The 25,209-nt window shown below is 39.1% G+C and overlaps 1 protein-coding gene across 3 annotated transcripts in view; it reads right to left on the bottom strand.

The window, feature by feature from the left end:
• The window catches only part of GPC6 (glypican 6), a 1,181,721-nt gene that overhangs the window by 118,132 nt on the left and 1,038,380 nt on the right, over window positions 1-25,209 (bottom strand). The gene's annotated exons all lie outside the window — the stretch shown is intronic.

Genomic DNA, 25,209 nt, shown 5'->3' with positions numbered 1-25,209 from the left:
CCCACCACATTATAAGCTCTCAAAAAAGTTGATGAAATTACACTGAACTGAAATGAACGCAGTATTGCTTGGAAATATTTAGTTTTCTGTTGAAGACATCAGCTATATTCAAAGTCTGAAAGCTACTGTGGCCTGGGGGAAAAAGGAAAAGGTTTTGGGTTGGATCATAAGGACTGAACATAGAGTCACAGTTCAAAGTTATGGGGTTGAAATCATCTCTGAGCAGGTTCTCTTCTTGTTTAAATTAAAACACTCTCTCCTTTAGTGGAACTTATCTTCTATAGGTAAGGTGAGAAGCTGTTTCATTTGTATCATAAAGTGGGGAAGTTTCCCTTTGGTGATTTCAATGTTTCTGTTCCACACTGAACCCTGACCATGGTACTAGACTTGCAGGTTCTGAGGCCTGCAAACTCATCTCCCCCAGCCACAATAAAAGTGCCCAAGTTAACCCTTTCTTAAGCAGGTGCCTTCTTGGCCTTGGGAAAAGGCAATCCTATTGATGACCCAGCACTCTTCAACATAAAACTAAATGGCCCCATTTGCCCAAACTACCAGTTCCTATATTTCTATTCATTATCTCAATTCATTTGCCTTGTTATATAAACTAAGATAATACATTTTTGATATAAGTAGGCCCTATTTATTTTTCTTTTAATGTAGACCACCAGTCAGAATATGCTGCTTTATGTTGTTTCTTATCTGGTTTATGCCATTACTAATTTTTAAAAAACACAATATAAGTAAAAACATGAAATAAAATTAGATTCTCCTTTGAGGACTCCAAAGCCAGTATACATTGGCTCAAAACTTCAGGATCATCCTTAGTGAGACCTTTTGCAAACTTAAAAATTTGCTAAGGGTAGATTTCATGTTTTTTTAAATTACCCACAATAATAAGAACACTAATGACTATTATATTGATTAATTTCAGTAGTTCTTACTAATCAAAATACCTGTTGATAAATCATTAACTAGTGTGAATGTATGCAAATACATTGAAATACTGGATTCCTTTTACTAAAAAACACATAAATTATTAAAATTATTAGAAAAGCTCAGAGAAAATGTATGTGAAACAGCTAGATAAAATAACGTGGATGCACTGACTATAATGATACATAGGTTTTTGTGAAGAATAGGAGGAAGACTGACAAAGGGCATCAATAGTGTGTTTTTGGGCTTATATTTTTCTGATGACAGAGCTGCTTGTGAAAAAAAGCTACCTGATAGAAGGCCAGAGAAATCTACACAAATAACATGATGTCTAAAAGAAGAAAAAAATTTAAAAAGCAAACATATGTGTATTCTCATGATATAATCACCCCCATCCCCAGTTCCCTATTTTGTTCTAAATATTCATGACATGCAAGGAAAAGCAGCTTTTCAGAAAACTCCTCCAATATTTTTTGAGGTCACTGTAAACGGTCAGGTTCATAGCTACTGCCTGTAGAGGCCAAGTTCAAACACATGATGAGGTGACAAAGCAGTGGAAGGTCAGAGCTGTCGGCCCTGGGACTTGGAAAAGGCCTCAAAATGAATGGTGGCTCTTCTTTGACCCCAGGCCCCAGGCGGAGAGAGGGTCTGCATGGCCCACTGAGCAGCCGCGTGCATCTGTACTTGACTGCTTTGCTTCCCACCCGCCAGGCAAGCCTGTCATGATCAGTCAAGCTCCCTGGAGGAGAACCTCCTTCCCACCTTGGGGCTGAGGAAAGCCATGCCTTAGGACATGACACCTCAGCCTCTCTCTCAGCTCAAAGTGAAGAAAACACAAAATAACTTGGTGACATCAAGGCAGTAGTTGGTAAGCTTCTCTGAAACCAGTTAAGTCACAACATAGCATAACTTACTCCAGAGGCTGCCATCCTGGGCTGTCTTAATTATCTCTGTGCCACTTATATTTTGAAATATTGGGAACATTATTTTTAACTCTGCTCTTGGAGCTGTTTTCTCTTGCCAATTAAATCAGGACACTTACAGTATGTCAGCTAAAGATCAGCAGATCCCTTCTGCTTACATCTCCTGTGTTGCCCGTTTTGTTTCTCCTTGAAGAAGACTGTTGCCTCCCTAAAGCAGTATGTAATTTTTATCTGGAGAATAAAATTTAGATATATTAGAAATAACTGATATATCAGCATGAAGTGTGGATGTACATAGACAGACACTGACTCTGTGTTACTATAGGGTTGGTGGGGGGCATGTAGCAGCTCCACCAGAGGTGCCCAACCAAAGGCAAGGAGCCAGGATGCAGGTAAAACTGCACCTCTGGGCCAAGGCCCTCTACTTGTGTAAGCATGGGGTTTCTGGTTAGGAATGAAGACTGTGGAGTCAGGTGCCCAGGTTTCAATCTAGACTCCTCCACTAAATGGCTGGGAGATAATGTACAAGTCATTTAGCTCACAAAGTCCCATTTTCTTAATCTATGCAACGGAGATTATGACAATATATGCCTCATAGTGGTGGTAGGCACAATGAAATGAGATCGTGCTTGTAAAGTTATTCAGCACAATGACCAGCACAAAATTAGCTCCTAACAAAGCTTAGCTTTTATAAGTCACCACCTCCAGGCACTGTAAGGGGAAAGGAAAGGACCAATTTGCAAGATATTTTGGTGGAAGTATTGACAGCAATTGCTATGAGGAATAAGGGAGTAAAAGGCACATGGATGACTTTAAGATGCATAGCTGGTGCTCTTCTGCATGTTAAATTAATCTTTTGATAATAGCTGCCTTTGGATGGATGAGTTCATTAGTGAAAGATACAAAGCTGCATTATTTTCTCATGATGTGCTTATTTGCCAATTAAAGATGACTGCAATATCTTTGACATTCTTTTCACTGAGAGGTGGGGTTTATGTCCTGTCCTCTGAATCTGGATTGGCTCAGTGACTCCTATGACTGACAGCATGTGGTTGAAGTGACACTCTGCCAGTTTCCAGTGCTAGTATTTAAGAGACCACTTTCTGTCTCTTACAAGACTCTACTCTGAGATCACAGTGCTGGAGAGGGCATGTGTAGGGATTCCAGATGACAGTCCCAGTTGAGCCTAGATCTCCATCTGCCCTTGCCAAGGTGCCAGACATATGAGCAAAGCCATCTTGAACCTTCCAGACCAGACCATCTGCCAGCTGATTACCACTTGGCGACCCAGTCAACACCACATGGAGCAGAATAATCAACTAGTTGAGCCTTGCCTGAATATCTGGTCCACAGTGATATGGTTTGGCTATGTCCCCACCCAAATCTCATCTTGAATTGTAGTTTCCATAAACTCCATGTGTCGTGGGAGAGACCTAGTGGGATATAATTGAATCGTGGGAGCAGTTATGCTGTCCTCATGACAGTGGGTGAGTTCTCATGAGATCTGATGGTTTTATAAGGGGGTTTTCCTCCCCTTTGCTCATACTTCTCCTTACTGGTGCCATGTGAAGAAGGACATGTTTGCTTCCCATTCTGCCATGCTTGTAAGTTTCCTGAGGCCTCCCCAGCCATGCAGAACTGTGAATCAATCAAATCTCTTTCCTTTATAAGTCACCCAGTCTCAAGCAGTTCTTTATAGCAGCATGAGAATGGACTAATACACACAGTACACTGATTTATAATAGTAGGATTGTTACTTTAACCTGCTAAATTTGAGGATAATCTGTTTTGTGGCAAGAGAAAACTGGAACAGCCAAATGATAATATTTATAAACTACTCAGATAATTTCCCCTTTTTGTTTGACAGGACCTAAATGTTCAGAATTTTAGTCAATTAATATTTAACAGATTTAGCATTTATGATGTCTCCTCTGATTACAAACATTGGGATGGTCAAGAAAATATAAAATGTTGTCTAGAAAGGAACGGAGAATTTGCTCTAATTTCTACAAGGCATTATGGTACACCAAAGGCACATCAGCTAGCCTCAGGTGAGGAACCATGTCTCCCTTGGAATGTGAGAGAGATACAGAGTAGGTTTGGAAGAAGGAAACAACTCTGATTTTTGTCTAAGTATTGACTTCATGAAGAGTGAAGTTTCTTGACACAGGGAGGTAGCCATTATCTGCTATGTCTGGATGGCATTGGATTAAAAACTATCTTACTGCTGTTTTTGGTAAGGAGATTCCTAAATGTTTATGTTCCCTTAGAATATAAATCTTAAGTGTGACTCAATATGACTATATATACACTTTCAATTTGCTTTTTGAGAAAAAGAGACATAAAATCAGAAATGGCTTTCCTGAATGCCACTGACTTTAACCTAGAACATAATGATTTTCAAAGTGTTTTAGACAAAGCAAGAAGATAAACTCATTTTTTAAGAATGATACGATATTCAATGAGAACACATGGACACAGGGAGGAGAACACACACCGGAGCCTGTCGAGGGGTGAGAGGGAAGGGGAGGGAGAGCATTAGGACAACTACCTAACGTATGTGAAGCTTAAAACCTAGATGACAGGTTGATAGGTGCAGCAAACCACCACGGCACATGTATACCTACATAACAAACCTGCACATTCTGCACATGTATCTTGGAACTTAAAGTAAAATTAAAAAAAATTACCAAAAAGATATGTTTTTAAGATTCTCCTAGGTAGAAAAAACCTTGAAAATTCAATTCAAATAAGCTCAAGTTAATCTAATAACTATTTGTTAAGTACCAAAGAGGGTCACTATAAATTGGTAGGGGCACAGAAGCTGTGCATGGTGCTGCCTTCATGGAGTTTAGAATCTTTTTGAAGTGACATAGATGAAGCATATTAAAATTTTTTTTTTTTTTTTTTTTTTGAGACGGAGTCTCGCTCTGTCGCCCAGGCTGGAGTGCAGTGGCCGGATCTCAGCTCACTGCAAGCTCCGCCTCCCGGGTTCACGCCATTCTCCGGCCTCAGCCTCCCGAGTAGCTGGGACTACAGGCGCCCGCCACCTCGCCCGGCTAGTTTTTTGTATTTCTTAATAGAGACGGGGTTTCACCGTGTTAGCCAGGATGGTCTCGATCTTCTGACCTTGTGATCCGCCCGTCTCGGCCTCCCAAAGTGCTGGGATTACAGGCTTGAGCCACCGCGCCCGGCCTAAAATTTTTTAACAAACTTTCTTTTGGGGGATATTTGAATTAAGATGATAATGTGTCATTTCAGTGTTCTCAGTAAGTCATCTAAATTTGTCCTTAATGATCAACTCTTTGAAAAATGAAATCTGTAAGCACAATCTACCTTATTGTTGTATCAGAAGTCCATGGCACCCAATTTTTCTCTTTTCTTTAGAAGCAATGCTCACCTACTCTTAACTATCTGTTGCATGTGTGTTTTAGCTTAACCAAGATATTTTCCCCACTGAGAAGCATACAAAAGAATTTTTAAAAATCAAGCAATTTAAAAAGTACTCTGGTAAATTCACTCATTGGCACCCAGTTATTCATTAAAAGAAAAAGAAAAAGAAAAATGTGGCTGCAGTGTTTATATATAGGCTGATTAATGCCCATGGCATGAATGTAATTAGGGGCACTGCTGTCTCCTGTGGTGTGTTGGAGACAGGCACGTTGAGTACACACATCCTTAGCTTTCACCCAAATCGGTGAATTAAAATGCTTATGAGATCTTGAGTTGGAATGTGTTTCAGGAGAGGCTGGAAAGAGAGCACAGCTAGTGGGGACTTAGGAGTATATAACCACAGCAGGCAGCCAGGATCTGAATGACCTGGAAAGAGGGACAACTTGGGACTACAAATTACCCAGGCAGAAGGTCCTAGCCCTTTTTGGAGTATTGAAACATTTTTGTTTCTGATTTTAAAAATTATCTCTGGCTTTGTTGCTCTCTAATCTCTTCTCTGACATTGCTAGCAGAGCTGTCTTTTAAAAACGTGCATTTGATTGGGCCACTTCCCTGCTCTAAAGGCATAAAGTCTGACCCTCTTAGTCTGGCATAAGAAAGGCCCTTCATCAAATTGGATAAAGAGTCAAGACTCATCAGTGTGCTGTATTCAGGAGACCCATCTCACATGCAAAGACACACATAGGTTCAAAATAAAAGGATGGAGTAAAATTTACCAAGCAAATGGAAAGAAAAAAAAATGCAAGGGTTGCAATCCTAGTCTCTGACAAAACAGGCTTTAAACCAACAAAGATTAAAAAAAAGGCAAAGAAGGGCATTACATAATGGTAAAGGGATCAATTCAACAAGAAGAGTTATCTATCCTAAATATAAATGCACCTAATAAAGGAGCACCCAGATTTATAAAACAAGTTCTTAGAGACCTACAAAGAGACTTAGATTCCCACACAATAATTGTGGGAGACTTTAACACCCCACTGTCAATATTAGACAGGTCAACGAGATAGAAAATTAACAAGGATATTCAGGACTTGAACTCAGCTCTGGATCAAGTGGACCTAATAGACATCTACCGAATTCTTCACCCCAAATCAACAGAGTTTATACATTCTTCTCAGTGCCACATGACACTTATTATAAAATTGATCACATAATTGGAAGTAAAACACTCCTCAGCAAATGCAAAGGAACTGAAATCATTAACAAACAGTCTGTCAGACCACAGCGCAATCAAATTAGAACTCAGGATTAACGGACTCACTCAAAACCACACAATTCATGGAAATGGAACAACCTGCTCCTGAATGACTCCTTAATAATGAAATTAAGGCAGAAATCAAGAAGTTTTTTGAAACCAATAAGAACAAAGAGACAACATACGAGAATCTCTGGGACACAGCTAAAGTTGTGTTAAGAGGGAAATTTATAGCACTAAATGCCCACATCAGAAAGCTAGAAAGATTTCAAATCGATACCCTAACATCACAATTAAAAGAACATGAGAAGCAAGAGCAAACTAATCCAAAAGCTAGCAGAAGACAAAAAATAACTAAGATCAGAGCAGAATTGAAGGAGATGGAGACACAAAAAACCTTCCAAAAAATCAATGAATCCAAAAAATCAATGAATCCAGGAGCTCCTTCTTTTCTTTTCTTTTTAAAGGTCAACAAAATAGATAGACTGCTAGCTAGGCTAATAAAAAAGAAAAGAGAAGAATAAAATAGACACAATAAAAAATGATAAATGGGATATTACCACTGACCCCACAGAAACACAAACTACCATCAGAGAATACTATAAACACCTCTATGCAAATAAATTAGAAAATATATAAGAAATGGATAACCTCCTGGACACATACAGCCTCCTAAGACTAAACCAGGAGTAAGTTGAATCCCTGAATGAACAAATAACAAGTTCTGACATTGAGCCAGTAATTAATAGCCTATCCAACCAAAGAAAGCCCAGGACCAGACAGATTCACAGCCGAATTCTACCAGAGGTACAAAGAGGAGCTGGTACCATTCTTTCTGAAACTACTCCAAACAATTGAAAAGGAGGGACTCCTCCCTAACTCATTTTATGAAGCCAGCATCATACTGATACCAAAACCTGGCAGAAACACAACAAAAAAGAAAACATCAGGGCAATATCCCTGATGAACATCGATGTAAAAATCCTCAATAAAATTCTGGGAAACTGAATCCAGTAGCACATCAATAAACTTATCCACCACAATCAAGTCAGCTTCATCCCTGGGATGCAAGGCTGGTTCGACATATACAAATCCATATATGTAATCCATCACATAAATAGAACCAAAGGCATAAACCACATGACTCTCAATAAATGTAGAAAAGGCCTTTGATAAAATTCAACATCCCTTCATGTTAAAAACTCTCAATAAGCTAAGTATTAATGGAACATATCTCAAAATAGCAAGAGCTATTTATGACAAACCCACGGCCAATATCATATTGAATGGGCAAAAGTTGGAAGCATTCCCTTTGAAAACTGGTACAAGACAAGGATGCCCTCTCTCATCGCTCGTATTCAACATAATATTGGAAGTTCTGGGCAATTAGGCAAGAGAAAGAAATAAAGCATATTCAAACAGGAAGAGAGGAAGTCAAATTGTCTCTGTTTGCAGAGGACATGATTCTATATTTAGAAAAGTCCATCGTCTCAGCCCAAAAACTCCTTAAGCTGATAAGCAACTTCAGCAAAGTCTCAGGATACAAAATCAATGTGAAAAAATCACAAGCATTCCTTTATACCAACAATAGACAAGCAGACAGCTGAATCATGAATGAACTCCCACTGACAATTGCTACAAAGAGAATAAAATACTTAGGAATACAGCTAACAAGGGATGTGAAGGACCTCGTCAAGGAGAACTACAAACCACTGTTCAAGGAAATAAGAGAGGATTTATTTATATTAAACAAATGGAAAAACATTCCATCCTCATGGATAGGAAGAATCAATATCATGAAAATGGCCATACTGCCCACAGTAATTTATAGAGTCAATACTATTTGCATCAAACTGCCATTGACATTCTTCACAAAATTAGGAAAAACTACTTTAAATTACATACGGAATCAAAGAAGACCCATATAGCCAAGACAAAGAACAAAGCTGGAGGCATCATGCTACCTGAGTTCAAACTACTACAAGGTGACAGTAATGAAAACAGCATGGTACTGGTACCAAAACAGACATATAGACCAATGGAACAGAACAGAGAACTCAGAAATAACACCACACATCTACAACTATCTGATCTTTGAGAAACCTGACAAAAACAAGCAATGGGGAAAGGATTTCTTATTTAACAAATGGTGCTGGAAAAACTGGCGAGTCACATGTAGAAAACTGAAACTGGACCCCTTCCTTACACCTTATATAAAAATTAACTCAAGATGGATTAAAGACTTAAATGTAAGACTCAAAACCATAAAAACCCCCGAAGAAAATCTAGGCAATACCATTCAGGATATAGTCACAGGCAAAGACTTCATGATGCCAAAAGCAATTGCAACAAAAGCCAAAATTTACAAATGGGATCTAATTAAACTAAAGAGCTTCTGCACAGCAAAAGAAACTATCATCAGAGTGAACAAGCAAATGACAGAATGGGAGAAAATTTTTCCAACCTACCCATCTGACAAAGGTCTAATAGCCAAAGTCTACAAGGAACTTAAAAAATGTACAAGAAAAAAAAAACTATCAAAAATTTGGCAGAGGATATGAACAGACACTTTTCAGAAGAAATTTATGTGGCCAAAAAACATATGAAAAAAAGCTCAACATCACTGATCATTACAGAAACACAAATCAAAACCACAATGAGATACCATCTCATGCCAGTCAGAATGACAATTATTAAAAAGTCAAAAAACAACAGATGCTGGTGAGACTGTGGGGAAATAGGAAGGCTTTTACACTGTTGGTGGGAATGTAAATTAGTTCAACCATTTTGGGAGACAGTATGGCAATTCCTCAAGGATCTAGAACCAGAAATACCAATATACTCAGCAAAGCCATTACTGGATATATACCCAAAGGAATATCATTCTACTGTAAGGACACATGCACATGTACATTTATTGCATCACTGTTTACAATAGCAAAGACATGGAACCAACCCAAATGCCCATTAATGATAGACTGGATAAAGAAAATGTTGCACATATACACCATGTAATACTATGCAGTCATAAAAAGGAATGAGATCATGTCCTTTGCAGGGACATGGATGAAACTGGAAGCCATCATCCTCAGCAAACTAACACAGGAGCAGAAAACCAAACTCCGCATGTTTTCACTCATAGGTGTGAGTTGAACAATGAGAACATATGGACATAGGAAGGCAAACAACACACACCAGGGCCTGTTGAGGGGGAAAGGGGTGGGAACTTAGAGGATGGGTCAATAGGTGCAGCAAACCACCATGGCACACATATACCTGTGTAACACACCTGCACATTCTGTATATGTATCCTGAAACTTAAAGTAAAATAAAATAAAAATAAAAATGAGAAAGGCCCTTCATACGCTGGTCCCTACCTACCTCACCAGCCTTACCTAATATCAGCCTGGCACCTCTCCCCCTAAACAAGGATTCTCCCCTTTCAGCTCAAACAGAACTCTTTAAACGACATTGAACTTGGAGCTCTCCCCAACACACAATCCATCCTGAAACCAATGTCAGACACATTTTTCTAAGCACAGCCTTATTATCATTCTACCTAATCAAGAACTTTCAACGGTTCAAGTTTACAAAGAGATTAATAATCAGACTCCACTCTTGGCTTCTCATTCATTTCTCACTACTCAACATGTCCTAGGGTTTTCTGCTATTACAAATAATGCTGCAGTGAATACCCTTGTACATAATTCAACCTATGTACAAATAAATCTGTTGGATAAAGTCTTAGGAAGTGAAACTGCTGGATCAAAGATACGGGCTCACAAAATTTTGATAGTTTTGCCAAAGTTCTCTTCATAAAGGCTGTACTTGTTTATATTCTCACCAGCAATACATGACAATATCTGATTCTTTAAGTCTCAAACGTTGATATGTTAAAGATCAAACGTTTGGATCTTTGTCCATCTGATAGAGTAAGAAACTGGCATCTCAGTGTGGTTCTACCCTGAATTTCCCTCATTATAGGGTAGGTTGGACATCTTTTAATAAGTTTAAAAGCTATTTGTTTCCAGTGCTTTGTGTCTTCCTCTTCTTTGTCTATTTATTTTACTGTTGGATTTGTTTTCATTTTGACATAAAAAAGTTTCTTTTTAAAACAATAAAAACAACCAATCCTTTTGTTTCATGAATTACCAATATATTCCCTTAGTTATTGTTTATTTTTCTCTTCATTCACGGTGGAATTTGCTATGCAGAAATTTTTTAACTTTTATAGTTAAATTTACCAATCATTTGTTTACATTCCCTCAGTCTTGTACATACTTACACAGGTCTTCTCCTTTCTAAGTTCACCTCCATGACTTAATCTATTACCATTTATATTTTCACTCACTGGCCTCATTAAATGCAGTCCAGATACTCTACTGTTCCAGGGCCTTCTTCCTGGAATATTCTCCCTCTAGATGTAGACATAACTCATTCTTTTATTTTCTTCAGGTCTCTACCCAAATGACCCATCTCAGGAAAGCTTTCTCTAATAACCCTACAACTCCTAGTCACTCTTCCCATTGCTTGATTCTTCATAGCAATGATCATCTGCTGACTTATTATATTTGTTATTGTTCCTCTTTTCCAAATATTATGGAATGTTTAAAAAGGCAAGGATTTTGTTTGTTTTGGTTATTGCTGTAGTTCCAATCTCTAGAACAATACTTGGATCCTAAGAGGTGTTATGAAACATTTGTTAAAATAATCACTGGAATAAATTTTAAAAATCTTTCTGTATTTTCTTCCAGAAAGTTTATAAAAACTAACTTGCTACCTTCTCCTCTGTGCTAAAACTCCCTATCCCTACTCCCTTGCCATGAACACCATCACAAATGCCCACAAAACTTTATTAGCACTGGTCTACAGGATAAATGGCCCCTTGGTGGCTTTTGATGTGTTATAACATAGATGAAGAGTTTCTGTGGGAATTCAGAATCTTATTGTACTTTTTTATTAGGTAGAAATAACTTTTTAGTTCTTTTAGCTTGAAATTGAAAAGTGTGGCTGCTTTTGCTTCTGTCAGAGGTTATTTCTAGGTTAAGCAAAAAAAATAAAAAATAAAAAGATGTTGATATTTTTGGCTTTACCAAACAAGGGAGTTCCTGCTGCTTTTCAAGACTCTAAGTTTATCATTAACTTTCAAGACAATCTCTGTGATGAATGTCATTTTTGTTTCTTCCTTGTAATTTGTCCACATTCAGTAAACATCAAATTGTTGATTGTCTTTTTCTCATTCGGCCAATCCTGTATGGTGTTTAGGTTCATATAAAAAGATCACACCATGACAGGAATCAGATGTAGTTACAGAAATCATAGTACCCAGAATGAGGTAAACAATAGAAAATGGAAGTTAACCAATTAAATGCAATTTAAAACAGTGTACAGATATCAGATTCAAAAATAAAACAGGGACAGCCATCCAGAATAATGACAGTAACCAAAGAACTAAGGCCAAATAAAAGAGAATTTAATGAAAACAACTGTTTAATTTGAAATCAAATCCAGGGAGAGGAGGAGAGAACAAATATACAAACTAAATTAATTCTGAAACCAGTGCAAACAAAGAGGCTTATTTTGCTACAACACTGCAAAAGAAAATGCAAATTGTGGTAGAAAATAATTCAACAGTAGTCCTCGCACAGTGCAGAAATTAGAATCTACAGGATTCATTTTCCGACACTGGCTTCTTTTTAGGAGAATGATGCATTGTATTTCATAAAAACATAATATATTCATGTAAGCATCATCTCATTGCTATATTATATCTTTGAGATGTTTAGTTACATCATAAGCCAGGAAAAGTAGGCCTTGTAAATCATGAATTTGATGGACATCAAAGTATATACTACCAACCATAACTCTTTATTTAAATTTTTATTGCTGATTCTTCATAGGAATAAGTTTTTATGTCATTTGTAGCTTGGAATGTTCAAATAACTCACGTCAACCTATCATTCCTTGCCTTAATGACAAGTCACAGAATTTAAGGGGTAAAGAGTTCTTAAAGATCTTTCTGAGAGAAGAACTGTGTGTATGTTTCCAGTACCTCCCACAGTGTTTTCGTAGCTAGTGGATTAATTTAGACCAACCCAAAGCAACTCATTAAATGTAAACAGCAGCTCATGGAGCAGTAGCCCTAGTGTCTGTTCTCACTCCATCTGGTATACCACGTGCCTAAATTGCACAAATAGCATCAACATGCTTACCCAGTATTTTATTTACTTACTAAATTCCAAGTGCTGAATTCACCATTTTAAAAGAGAATATTGAAGGAGAAAGCACAGATGATAGAGACAAAGCATTTTTTGTCCTATCTCAGATTTTTTTCATTCTTTCTATGCTGCAATTAGGCTTCTCTTTAAGTCTCTCGTAGTGACTCTGTTATTTCTACATGGGTACTGTGATCCTGAATTATCCTTCACAAAACTATAAAAGCATTCACATTGCTCCTTCATCTTTATTAACTTGCACATTTCACTTGAGTTACTTTGAATCCTTAACAGCTTGAATGGTTTTTCCACTCCCCTAGAGAGGCGGCATGGAGAGAGGCATGATTATAAGTGTCTCAGGCCCCGAGGCTTGGTGCCACCAGTCACAGGCTCTGTGACCTAGGGCAACTTACTTAACCTTTGTTAGTTCTGGGATTCATCTCTGCTATCAGGGAGACTCTTCCTACTTCACTGTGGGGGTTAAATGCAACACCAGGCAGGCAGCACAACAAATGCTTATTATTGTATTAAGATTGTTATTTCTTTATGAATGGGAGAGTTCCTTTTATTTCCCCATGAAGTTCATATGGAAGATACGACTTATCATCATCCCTGAAATGACAAAACCTTACTGAGACAGGTCTGTGTCCAGTTAACCCTCTTTATGTGTGAAGAAAGACACTGAGTCCCAGGGACATGAGGAGCCTGGTGATGTGGCTGGGCATGTGTGACAGAGCTGTGACCATTGTTGCGGGAAGTCAGGGACCCCGAACAGAGCGACCAGCTGGAGCTGAGCAGAGGAACATAAATTGTGAAGATTTCATGGACATTTATCTGTTCCCAAATAATACTCTTATAATTTCTTATACCTGTCTTACTTTAATCTTTTAATCCTGTTACCTTCGTAAGTTGAGGATGTACGTCACCTCAGGACCACTGCGATATTTGTGTTAACTGTACAAATTGATTGTAAAACGTGTGTTTGAACAATATGAAATCAGTGCACCTTGAAAAAGAACAGAATAGCAGCGATTTTCAGGGGACAAGGGAAGACAACCATAAAGTCTGACTGCCTGCGGGGAGGGGCAGAAGAGAATCATATTTTTGTTGTTGCAGAGAGCCTATAAATGGATGTGCAAGTAGGGAAGATATCGCTAAATTCTTTTCCTAGCAAGGAATATTAATAATTAATACCCTGGGGAAGGAATGCATTCCTGGGGGGAGGTCTATAAATGGTTGCTTTGGGAGTCTTTGTCTTACACGGTTGAGATAAGGACTGAAATACATCCTGGTCTTCTGCAGTACCCTCAGGCTTACTAGGGTGGGGAAAAACCCCACCCTGGTAAATTTGAGGTCAGACCAGTTCTCTGCTCTCGAACCCTGTTTTCTGTTGTTTAAGATGTTTATCAAGACAATATGTGCATTGCTGAACATAGACCCTTATCAGTAATTCTGATTTGTCCTTTGCCTTGTGATCTTTGCTTTTGCCCTTTGCCTTGTGATCTTTGTTGACCCTTATCAGGAGTTTCTGATTTTGCCCTTGTCCTGTTTCCTCAGAAGCATGTGATCTTTGTTCTCTTTTTTGCCCTTTAAAGCATGTGATCTTTGTGACCTACTTCCTGTTCTTACACCCCCTCCCCTTTTGAAATCCTTAATAAAAACTTGCTGGTTTTGCAGCTTAGGTGGGCATCACGGTCCTACCGATATGTGAGGTCACCCCCGGAGGCCCAGCTGTAAAATTCCTCTCTTTGTACTCTTTCTCTTTATTTTTCAGCCGGCCGATACTTATGGAAAATAGAAAGAACCTATGTGGAAATATTGGGGGTGGGTTCCCCCGATAGACCATGGCCCGAGTCTCTGTCTTTTGGCCAGGTATCTTTCTACTCCATCATGCTGCCTCCTTCTCTACAATCAGTCCATCTATCATCAAGAAACAGGACCAGTTAAAATATCTTACAGTGTCATTGAACTACAAAAGTCTAAACTTTTCACCAGCCTATTGCAGTTAAGCAATTCTTCTATTTCTCCCTCCTTTGCCGTAAAAGTTAATAAACCAAATTGTCCCAGAGACCATTTGTTCCTGTAGTACAAGGGCTTGCAACCTACACGGAATGAATCACAAACCTCTCCCAGAACCAATAAAAAATAAATAAATGAAAAGTTAGGTGTGTTGTGGAATTCCCCATTGAATCCAAAGAGAGTGATTAGTGAGCAATTCAGTAAGCAATGGGAGCCCTTTTGTCCTACTTCTGCGCATACTGGTATTATTAAAAAGATATATATTTTTATTATTTTGTTACTCAGTGCCAGGTAAACCAAAATTCAAACAAAACAAAACAAAACAAACAAACAAACAAAAAACACAATACGTCCTGTAATCATGGGTCAGCAGACCCAAAGAAAAAGGTGGATTGTTTTAAAAAACAAAAAAACTCATTTTAGGAAGTGAATGACTTCATCTCATCTCTGATTTACCCCATGAAATGGCAAGATGACTTTTGTTATTTCTTCTGCCTTTTGAATCTTATTTAAAGCTATCAGCAAAATGCTGTATGGTGAAGATAAAGATCACCTTCCAGATGCGGAAGGAGAGAGAGAAAAAGGGAGGGGGCGACAGAGAGAGAGAAAGTGAGGGGGATGGAGAGAGAAGCAGAAGATGAGAGAGACACATCTTTTGTCATGTAGTATTTTCAATGGGCTTGGTACTGTTCTAATCCCTTTAGAGCATCGAGATTAGTTTTGTCTTCGCTACACTACAATGAAGTAGGAACTACCATTATCCTCTTTAATGGTTGGGGAAACTAAGACACTAGAAGTGAAATAACTCGCCCAAGGCTCAAGGTTGTAAAGGGCTAGGGAAGGTCCTATTCAGGACAGGTGAAAAATAACATTAGTGAATTTTCCTGGACTTGCCGTTCTAGCCAAGGAGACTTGCAGGAGTCTCAGAGAGGTGGGCATGATGGAGTGTGTGTGTGTGTGTGTGTGTCTGTGTGTGTGTTTGTATGTGTATTTAACAAGAGTGAGGCAGGGGAATCACTGTCTGCTCCAGGGAATTAAAATTATACTTCTCTGTCCCTGGTCCTTTATGAGGCTGCGTTTAACAAACAAGTGCCCCTGGGAACTGCAGCCAGCAGCCCTCATCTTGAAAGCTGTGAGCCCATACTTTCTCCTTCTGACACTTCTTTTAGTGTTCGGACTCTTTCAGAACTTCCCATGGAAAAGTAGCCTTGTGGATTTTGAGAATGCAGTGGTGTATTCTGGTCTTAAAAGATACACATGATTGGAGAAATAACATTTCCCCCTAGCGATAAAGTGAAAAGTAATTTATTTGTTTTTCAGAAAGGCGTAACTACATTTTTATTCGATTTTTAAAACTTCGAATGTTTCCTTTGCATGTGTCTGTTACACAAAATTTGTAAAAAGAAGACGAGGAGTAGAATAAAAGTCATCTGTGACTAAACAAGACAGAGATAATTAGAGGTAATATTTTGTGACACTTCGTTTCAGATGTTAACTCTAATAGGCATAATATTAGGATCAGGCCATGTATGCAATGTTTACCCATTGTTTTCAATTCAATAGCATCTAGTTAGATATCCCCCGTCATTATTCTATGAAAGCATCCTTTTTACTGGCTGAATGATACTCACTGTCAGCAATGCACTATAACCTCTGTAACAATTGTCTTATTGTTGGTTTTACAGATGCTTACCTGATTTTGCACTATTATAAAATATACTCCTTATCTCAGATTTGTCCCTATTTCTGATTATCTACTTTAGATTTCTTTAATTTGACATTTATTCATTTAAGAACAAAGTATAGTAAACACATTTTATTAATAAACATAAAAATTCAAACATATACTTTAGTATAGAATTCTTATAGGGAGATAAATGAAGGCAAAAAATACAGCTCTGATTCTACAATGTATTTCCTACATTTGAAAAACACATTCAAGCAGACATTCTATTTGTAGATTTAAACTTTCAGATTTTAAAACAGATCATTTGTTTCCCCCATGCAATCATAAAGGGGTTTAAGTGCATGAGACACAGGCTCTAGTCCTGCCTGCACCACAATATCAACATCTGACATTGAGCTCACGAATTCCCATCGGTAAAACTAAATGCTTGAATTTGTAGATATCTCATGGACTTTCTAGTTCCTAAATCATATGAAGCTATGACTAGTTTGGTCAACTAGGAGGGAAAGCAGTAAAGCACCTGGGGTCAATCAGGTCAGGGGTATTGGGCAGGTGTCCAGATAGACCAAAGAGAAAGTGGGCAGAGGTAAACTGATCCCAGACTTAGGTTCAGGTTGGGGACAAAAGTCGACAGAGGTGTTCAGTGTCAGAGTGAAAGATGCGGGTGGTGGAGACGAAGAAAAGCTATAGGGATGGAGTCCACAGAAGGAAACACAAGCTGTGTGGGTTAGGAGGATGTGCACTGTGGTAGCTGATTAAAAAGACAGAAGGACTGCAGAGATTTGTGCCCTGTCACAAAAATACTTGACCTTTACTTTTAGCTTCATTCTTAAGACTGTTTCCTCTCAAAATAATGTTAAAGCAAAGAAAAATTGGTGTAAAAGGTAGGCTTTGAAGAACGAATAGGAAGACATTAATATCACAGGAAAATGGGTCACAGGCCCATGAATCCATCCTGAAACCACAGTGCCAGTGAAGCAGGACTTTAACCATGGGGACAGCATTATCTAGCTGTGCGTGGCATTGTGTTAATGACTACAGACATTTTGAGGAGACAATAATAAAAGACGAGCGTATAGATATATACAGGCTCACCACATAGTCATTATCCAGATTCAAAAGCGAATGTGTGGCTCAGTTGTTGAGGGGCCACCTGTTAACATTCACTTCCTATGTACCCGCAGGAAGTCGTACATGCAGTATCTCATTTAATCTTCTCGATTCTAAGAGGTAGATGTTATTCTTAGGCTTATTTTGAAAAAAATAAAAATAAAACAAGCTTAATGGAGTGAGAGGTTCTGTACTGAGAACAGAATTGGATGCCCTCCCAGAACATGAGCCCCTGGCATCCAAGCTTTCAACCATTAACATCTCTGCTTCTAAACACTAATAAGTACATTAAAATGTCCATACTCAAAAGGCAATGTGAAAGGCCAGGAAATGCTTCCAGAATTTGTCACAACATTATAATAAGAGTTATGAAATATGAGAGATGTTCTTCAGTGAGGGAAATCTTTGTTGTCTTCATCAAATAAAACATCCCATGTCACAGACCTTGATGTTTTCTGAAATATTTCCTCTTAGTTTCTTTATGTACCTATGCAAGGTTTTCAGACGAAAGGATGGAGAAAATGTCTCCTCACTTAGGAATGAAATAGGAAAAAAATCAGAATATCTGCTATTTTACGATAGAGTCAACACTCCAAAAATTGATTTACAGTGCCTTCCTATCTATGTCCTCACCTAGTTTCAAGAGACTTAGGTAAGGTTATTTTTGCTAATACTCTTGAATTAACCTTAAGATACCTTTGAGTATTTAAAGATCAATAATACCACTTTTTCAAAGCAAACATGTATCTTAAAAACAGGTTAAAAGATTATTCTAAGAAAGGGAATAGATAATTTGGGGCTACTAAATGACAATGAAAGGGATTAATTTTAAAGAAAAAGCATGCTGATGTGTTCTAGAAAGGAATCATATCTATGTATAATCAATGTGTTGGCTGCTACACTTTTCAAAAATGTGGCTGTCTTTTAAATGCTGCATGTAATAATATGCAATAAATTTGCAAAAACTGTTTTATTCTAAAGTCTATGAAGCTCTGAATTCTGTAGTTAGTATGGACACGTTTGCCTACCCTACGTACCTCTTGGAACTACAAAACATCATTTGCAATTTAGACCTTAGCAAGATGGCAGATGTGCTGGAAGATACCTTGGGTAATTATTTTCCATTCTTCTTAATCATTCAGAATTTCAGATCTAGGTTTGAAGTTGCAGCTTAGCAAACCCACTAGCCTCTCCACTGTTAGCTGTTTAACTTCATCTGTATTTAATTTTTGTTTCTTTCATATTTCTTCTACACATATTCCCAGATGCCTTTAGGAAATAGGTCCATTCTGAATATATCACATAAATAAACTGCAATGGGGGAAGGCCTCTTCATTTTGAAAATGCCACACTGCACAACAGCTGAAAGGAAGGCTCATTGAGTAATATTAGCTTTCGTTTCTACGGGAGCAGTATAAGTGCTTTTTTCCCCAAAGCACTTAACATAACAAAATTGCCTCACTCATCACAGCAAAGCAGTCACCTTTAGAGTAGTGCATGAAGCTGTTTTTCAGGATGGAGTCACACTTCAGATGGGGCAAGAAATGAAGAAGAATTCTGTGTCGGGTGGCAACGGTAGGGAAATTTAAGCAGGCAGAATAAAATTACTTAGTTGGAATTGTGTCAGAACCCCAAGACTAACAACTATACGGATACTAGAGTATTGAGAAAGGCTAGTGGTTCTTTATTGAATAAACCCATTCTGACTCTTGGCAGAAAGACGTGTCTACTGCATGCATGTTATACATCCATCTCTTTTCCTTCACATGTATTTGTTATGTATAAGTCTTAAGAATATTTAAAACATTTCAATCCAGAAAAAATAGATTTGTTCTTCTAAACTTGCATTAGATTGTACGTATTTACTAACACTATTCCATACACTTCCAAGCTAACCCTCATAGTTTACCATTTCCATATCAATAAACCAAATCCAGAAACCAATGCTTTCTAAACTTTATTACAAAATTATATTGACTGGACAACCAATCTCTTCCCCATTTCTCCTAAGTCATCTGCTGCATCCCTGGCCCCATACACCTAGGCCACAAAAAGACTGGGTCTGGACTTCCATTTTTGTTGTTGGTGAGAAAAAAACAGGCTTTAAAAGTCATTATTTTTAAAGGCTAATAACATCATCATAGTTTAAAAAATTTAGAAGATTTAAAATATTATAAAAAATATAAGCTCATAATAGCGCCTTTCGGATTAAAAATATATGTGCCAGATACTTAACCCTTCATGTTAGTATAACTTTTGAAGGACTAAGTCGTTGAAGATCAATGAAAGACTCAGCAGAACTAAAGATTCTCAACTCTTGACTTCATTGACAGTTAAAAGTGCATTATCATTTTCTGCACTCATTCATTTGATCAGTCAACATATGCTGAGTACTTGTGAGGTATAGGACTCTGTACTTGATGCCAGACTTCAGGAAAGACAGACAAGTAACACTTGAAATTATCATTCAGTGTGATGAGGGCTAAATAGGAAACATGTACCAAGTGCAATGAAACCTTGAAGAAAGAGCATTTAACTTAGTCTGGGCAGGGAAAGGGGAGCAGAGATAACTGGGGCTGGGTTTTTGAAGTTTGCTAGAATTGCTAGAAGTCAGCTAAGTAGAGAAGAAAGACTGAGGGAGGGTGGGGAAGCGTGTAAGTTGGAATATTAGACAAAGAGAACAGCAGTAAGAAAAAACAGGGAGACTGCCGGGCGCTGGGGCTCACGCCGGTAATCCCAGCACTTTGGGAGGCCGAGACGGGCGGATCACGAGGTCAGGAGATCAAGACCATCCTGGCTAAGACGGTGAAACCCCACCTCTACTAAAAACACAAAAAATTAGCCGGGCGTGGTGGCGGGCACCTATAGTCCCAGCTACTCGGGAAGCTGAGGCAGAAGAATGGCATTAACCCGGGAGGCAGAGCTTGCAGTGAGCTGAGATGGCACCACTGCACTCCAGCCTGGGCGACAGAGTGAGACTCTGTCTCCAAAAAAAAAAAAAAAAAAAAAAAGGAAAGAAAAGGAAAACGAGACAGGGAAAAGTGTAACAACCGCAGGGGATGAGAGGTCAAGTTCCAAGGGAAAATAATAACAGGTTAGACACCCAGTGAGTAGCTGAATATCCATGTCCTGGTTTAGAGAAGACAGTTGGGCTCTAGTGCAGATTTATGATGAAAAAGGAGGGACTATTGCCTAGAAACTCTCTTTCCAATTCTGCTGATATGTTCTTCAGCTTTCTTGGGAATAATGCCAACAAAACAAATTGATAATATAAATCATGCATGTGGACGGCATATACTTATACAAATCTAATTTACAAAATCATATGTGACACAAATTAAGCAACATGCGATTATGTTCTGACAGCCCTTTTCTTGTAATTTGGCCCCATACCTATTTTGCTCAATCACTTCCTGCTCCTCAGTTTTCCTTCTCTGCAAGTTTTACCCACTTACCTTACCCTTTACACTTCTTGCTTTCTCTCCCTTCTCGCTTTCACCTTCCTCCCTGTGATGGTTAATACTGAGTGTCAACTTGATTGGACTGAAGGATGCAAAGTATTGATCCTGGGTGTGTCTGTGAGGGTGTTGCCAAAAGAGAGTAACATGTGTCAGTGGACTGGGAAAGGCCGACCCACCCTTAATCTGGGTGGGCACCATCTAATCAGCTGCCAGCATGGCCAGAATAAAAGCAGGCAGAAGGTCAAAAGACTAGACTGGCTTAGCTGCCCAGTCCACATCTTTCTGCCATGCTGGATGCTTCCTGCCCTCAAACATCAGACTCCAAGTTCTTCAGCTTTGGGACTCGAACTGGCTTCTTTGCTACTCAGCTTGCAGATGGCTTATTGTGGGAACTTGTGATCATGTGAGTTTAATACTTAATGAAGTCCCCTTTATATATAAATTTATCCTATTAGTTCTTTCCCTCTAGAGAACCCTAATACACTGCCTTTTCATATTACACACCAGTTATCTAACCACTGGATTCTCCTGTTTTCATATGTGTCACATTAGGATCTTCCTAAAGTAACAAGTTGATATGGTCTGGCTGTGTCCCCTCCAAAATCTCATCTTGAGTTGTAGCTCCCATAATTCCCACGTGTTGTGGGTGGGACCCAGTGGGAGATAACTGAATCATAGGGGCGGTTTCCCCCATACTGTTCTTGTGATGGTGAATAAGTCTTACGAGATCTGATGGCTTTATTAAGGAGTTTCCTTTTCACTTGGTTCTCATTATCTGTTGCCTGCTGCCATGTTAGATGTGTCTGTCACCTTCTGCCATGATTGTGAGGCCTCTCCAGCCATGTGGAACTGTGAGTCTATTAAACCTCCTTTTCTTTATAAATTACCCTGTATCGGGTATGACTGTATCAGCAGCATAAAAATGAACTAATACACGAGTTGCCATGTAATGGATTAATCTCAAATACCTCTTTTTAAATTTTACCATGAATTTGGAGAATTGCTAAGAGCTTCTTCCTCTCAGCTCTCACAGTACTTGATTATCTCCATGCCTGCCTTTTATATATGGTGGCATAATGACCTGTTTTCTAATGTACTTCTCCTGCTAGACTTTGAGCTCTTGGAAGCTACGTACTAAAAATTATCTTTTACCGTTCTAGTGAACAGAACAACATCTAATGCATAGCAAATACATATTTTCAACAACAAATATATGCTAAAAGAAAGGATGAGAGGACTTCAGATCCTTGTGTGCATAGCAAATGCATAGATGGAGGTTTCACAGGAAGGGTAAAGACCTACTTCCAACTCCAGGATTTTGATTCGATGTAAGGAACAAACTTCTGACCTTGTCATATCTTTATTTATTCCTTAGCACAGGCTGCATGCAGACCAAAGAGATTCAATACATGAATATCTAACTGCTTCTAATTATTTCACTCTTAACCCATTAAGAAATAAATTAGCCAAACATAGAATGCAATAGAAGCCTTGGTTTTGCCTAATGTGTTAGATCCTTTGTCACATCAACAAGCGGGTAGAGAGGGAGGAATTGATGATATCTCTTCCCTGCAGATGTTGGAACCAGGGTATGTGGGAGATCAATGACTAAACTCTAGGTCTCTGCCCAGTTTTCTGTCCACCAGACCTCAATGCCTATTGATGGAGGTCCTAGGATGATGGCAGGTTGCCATGGGAGACAACAGTGGCAGCAGCCACAGACTCAATTTCAAATGACAGTGACACGTACACTCTACACGCATGACACAGTTCTCTGGTGGTGTCAAAATCAATGGCAGTGACTATTCATCTTCCACCCGTGTCTTTTATTACAATAAAAGCTTACTCTAGATTGCCTGGTGCATTTTTAAAAGCTTGCTGCCAGGCTGTAAATTTCAGAGCTGCCTTGCAGGGTTTCTTCTCAGACAAAGTTCAGTACTTCCTAGAACACTGACTTCACACAAGTAAAGGAAAAAGGGAAAAGTAGACTTTCTTTTCTGGCTAAGAGCTGGAACTCTTCAATAGTAACCTGGGAATGCTTCTGCACTCCCAAAGGGCAGTGTGTGCCTAAGATGTCCTAAGTCAAAATGACTACTATGATTAACCTATTTATTATTTTGACATGCTAGCAAAAATGAGAGGGAAGAGCCATTTTCTCTGCTTTTATCTGGCTTGGATAACCATGTTACTGGGATAGAAGAGAAAAATTGATTGAAAGCAGAGGCACAGGGGTATAAAAACCATCATGATCTTCACACAACCCTTTTGAGTTTCTGTCACCATTCCTTTTAATGGATTCGTGTTATGCTAAAGGGCAAAGGTCATTCTAGAATAATGAAATGTCAAAGTCAACAGAGGGTGAATTGTGTAGCAGGTGTTAAACAAATGTACAGTACTTTAAATATTTACATCTGCAAATGGAAGTCATATTCCTATCTTCTGATTACTTACTAAGGCTTTTATCTACTGAGAGGGAGAAACTAGTGAATTCCTCTGATCCTGGGCTTCCCAGCTCTTCTCCAAGTCTTCTGAAACTCCAGGACCCTGCCCTTCCTCTTGTTTACAAATGAGGCTACTTTCTGAGTCTTAGTTTAGAAATCCGTAAAGTGGGTTGTTGAGAAGGTTAAATGAGACAACATATGAAGGAAGCAAATCCAATGTTTGGCATGTGATTGCCACTAAGTGAAAGTTATTTTTATTTCCTTTTTATATGTTCTTTCAATGGCCATATACTTAGGCAGGGAGATGGGCAATTTTCATTGTTAATGTCTGGTATATTACACAATGCTTTGTTATTACTCTCCGACTCTTTGTAATTATTTGTCTTTTGCTCTCTGTTTTACATAAACAGAATGTGATAATTTGGGGGAAATGAAAAAGAGATAAAACGTGATCAAATCCTATTTTACATTATTATAGGCAACAATTTCTTCCCTAGACCACCTCTGTTAGCTCATTAAAAAGTAGCCTTTCCTGGCCGGGCGCGGTGGCTCAAGCCTGTAATCCCAGCACTTTGGGAGGCCGAGACGGGCGGATCACGAGGTCAGGAGATCGAGACCATCCTGGCGAACACGGTGAAACCCCGTCTCTACTAAAAAATACAAAAAAACTAGCCGGGCGAGGTGGCGGGCGCCTGTGGTCCCAGCTACTCGGGAGGCTGAGGCAGGAGAATGGCGTAAGCCCGGGAGGCGGAGCTTGCAGTGAGCCGAGATTGCGCCACTGCACTCCAGCCTGGGCGACAGAGCGAGACTCCGTCTCAAAAAAAAAAAGTAGCCTTTCCTTACTCTAAGCATGTTTCAAGTTTACCTGGACCAGTGATGCATTCCTTTTTTTTTTTTTTTGAGACGGAGTCTCACTCTGTCACCCATGCTAGAGTGCAGTGGCACAATCTCATCTCACTGCAACCTTCGCCTCCCAGGTACAAGTGATTCTCCTGCCTCAGCCTCCCAAGTAGCTGAGAGTACAGGTGTGCACTACCACGCCCAGCTAATTTTTGTATTTTTAGTAGAGATGGAGTTTTGCCATGTTGGCCGGGCTGGTCTTGAACTCCTGGCCTCAGGTGATTCACTTACCTTGGCCTCCCAAAGTGCTGGGATTACAGGCATGAGTCACTGCACCTGGCCCCTGGATCAGTGATTCACTCCTGACTACAATGAGAATCACTTAGAGACTTTTAAAATTCCCCATGCCCAGACTGAACTAGATAAGTCAGGATCTTGCATGCGGACCCCTGGCATTGGTGTAGACCCGCTGCCCAGCTCACTCTTGCCTCCGGACCTCCTATGCTCATTCAAAATCCAAATACCATATACTTCCACCAATAATTAAATAAAACAAACATCTGTTGAGCAAATACCATATGCCCAACTCTGTGCTGAGACATTTCAGCTGATGAATTTGCTCTCTATTTCACAGAAAAAATAGGGGACATTAAAACGCCTCCCAAGACTTCTTTGCCTCAGCTGCTTGTAGATCCCACTTCCTCTCCTCCCTCTGCAGGGGACCTTGTTCCTTCAGTCACACTGTTTCCCTTAGGCATTTGAACATGTGCAAATATCTTCAATTTAGAAATAACTTGAAAATCTACCTCTTATGCCCTCTTTGCAGGCAAGCTCCTGAAAAAGAACAGCCTCCATCCAGGTCTTGTTTGCCTCCCAGTAATTTCTTAATTCGTATTCATCTGGTTTTGGTCACAAACTGCTCTCAGTAAAAT

This window comes from Papio anubis, chromosome 15 (assembly GCF_008728515.1).
Source record: "Papio anubis isolate 15944 chromosome 15, Panubis1.0, whole genome shotgun sequence".
NCBI lineage: Eukaryota > Metazoa > Chordata > Mammalia > Primates > Cercopithecidae > Papio > Papio anubis.
Note: the sequence above shows the minus strand (reverse complement) of the source record. Positions and strands in the feature narration are given on the sequence as shown.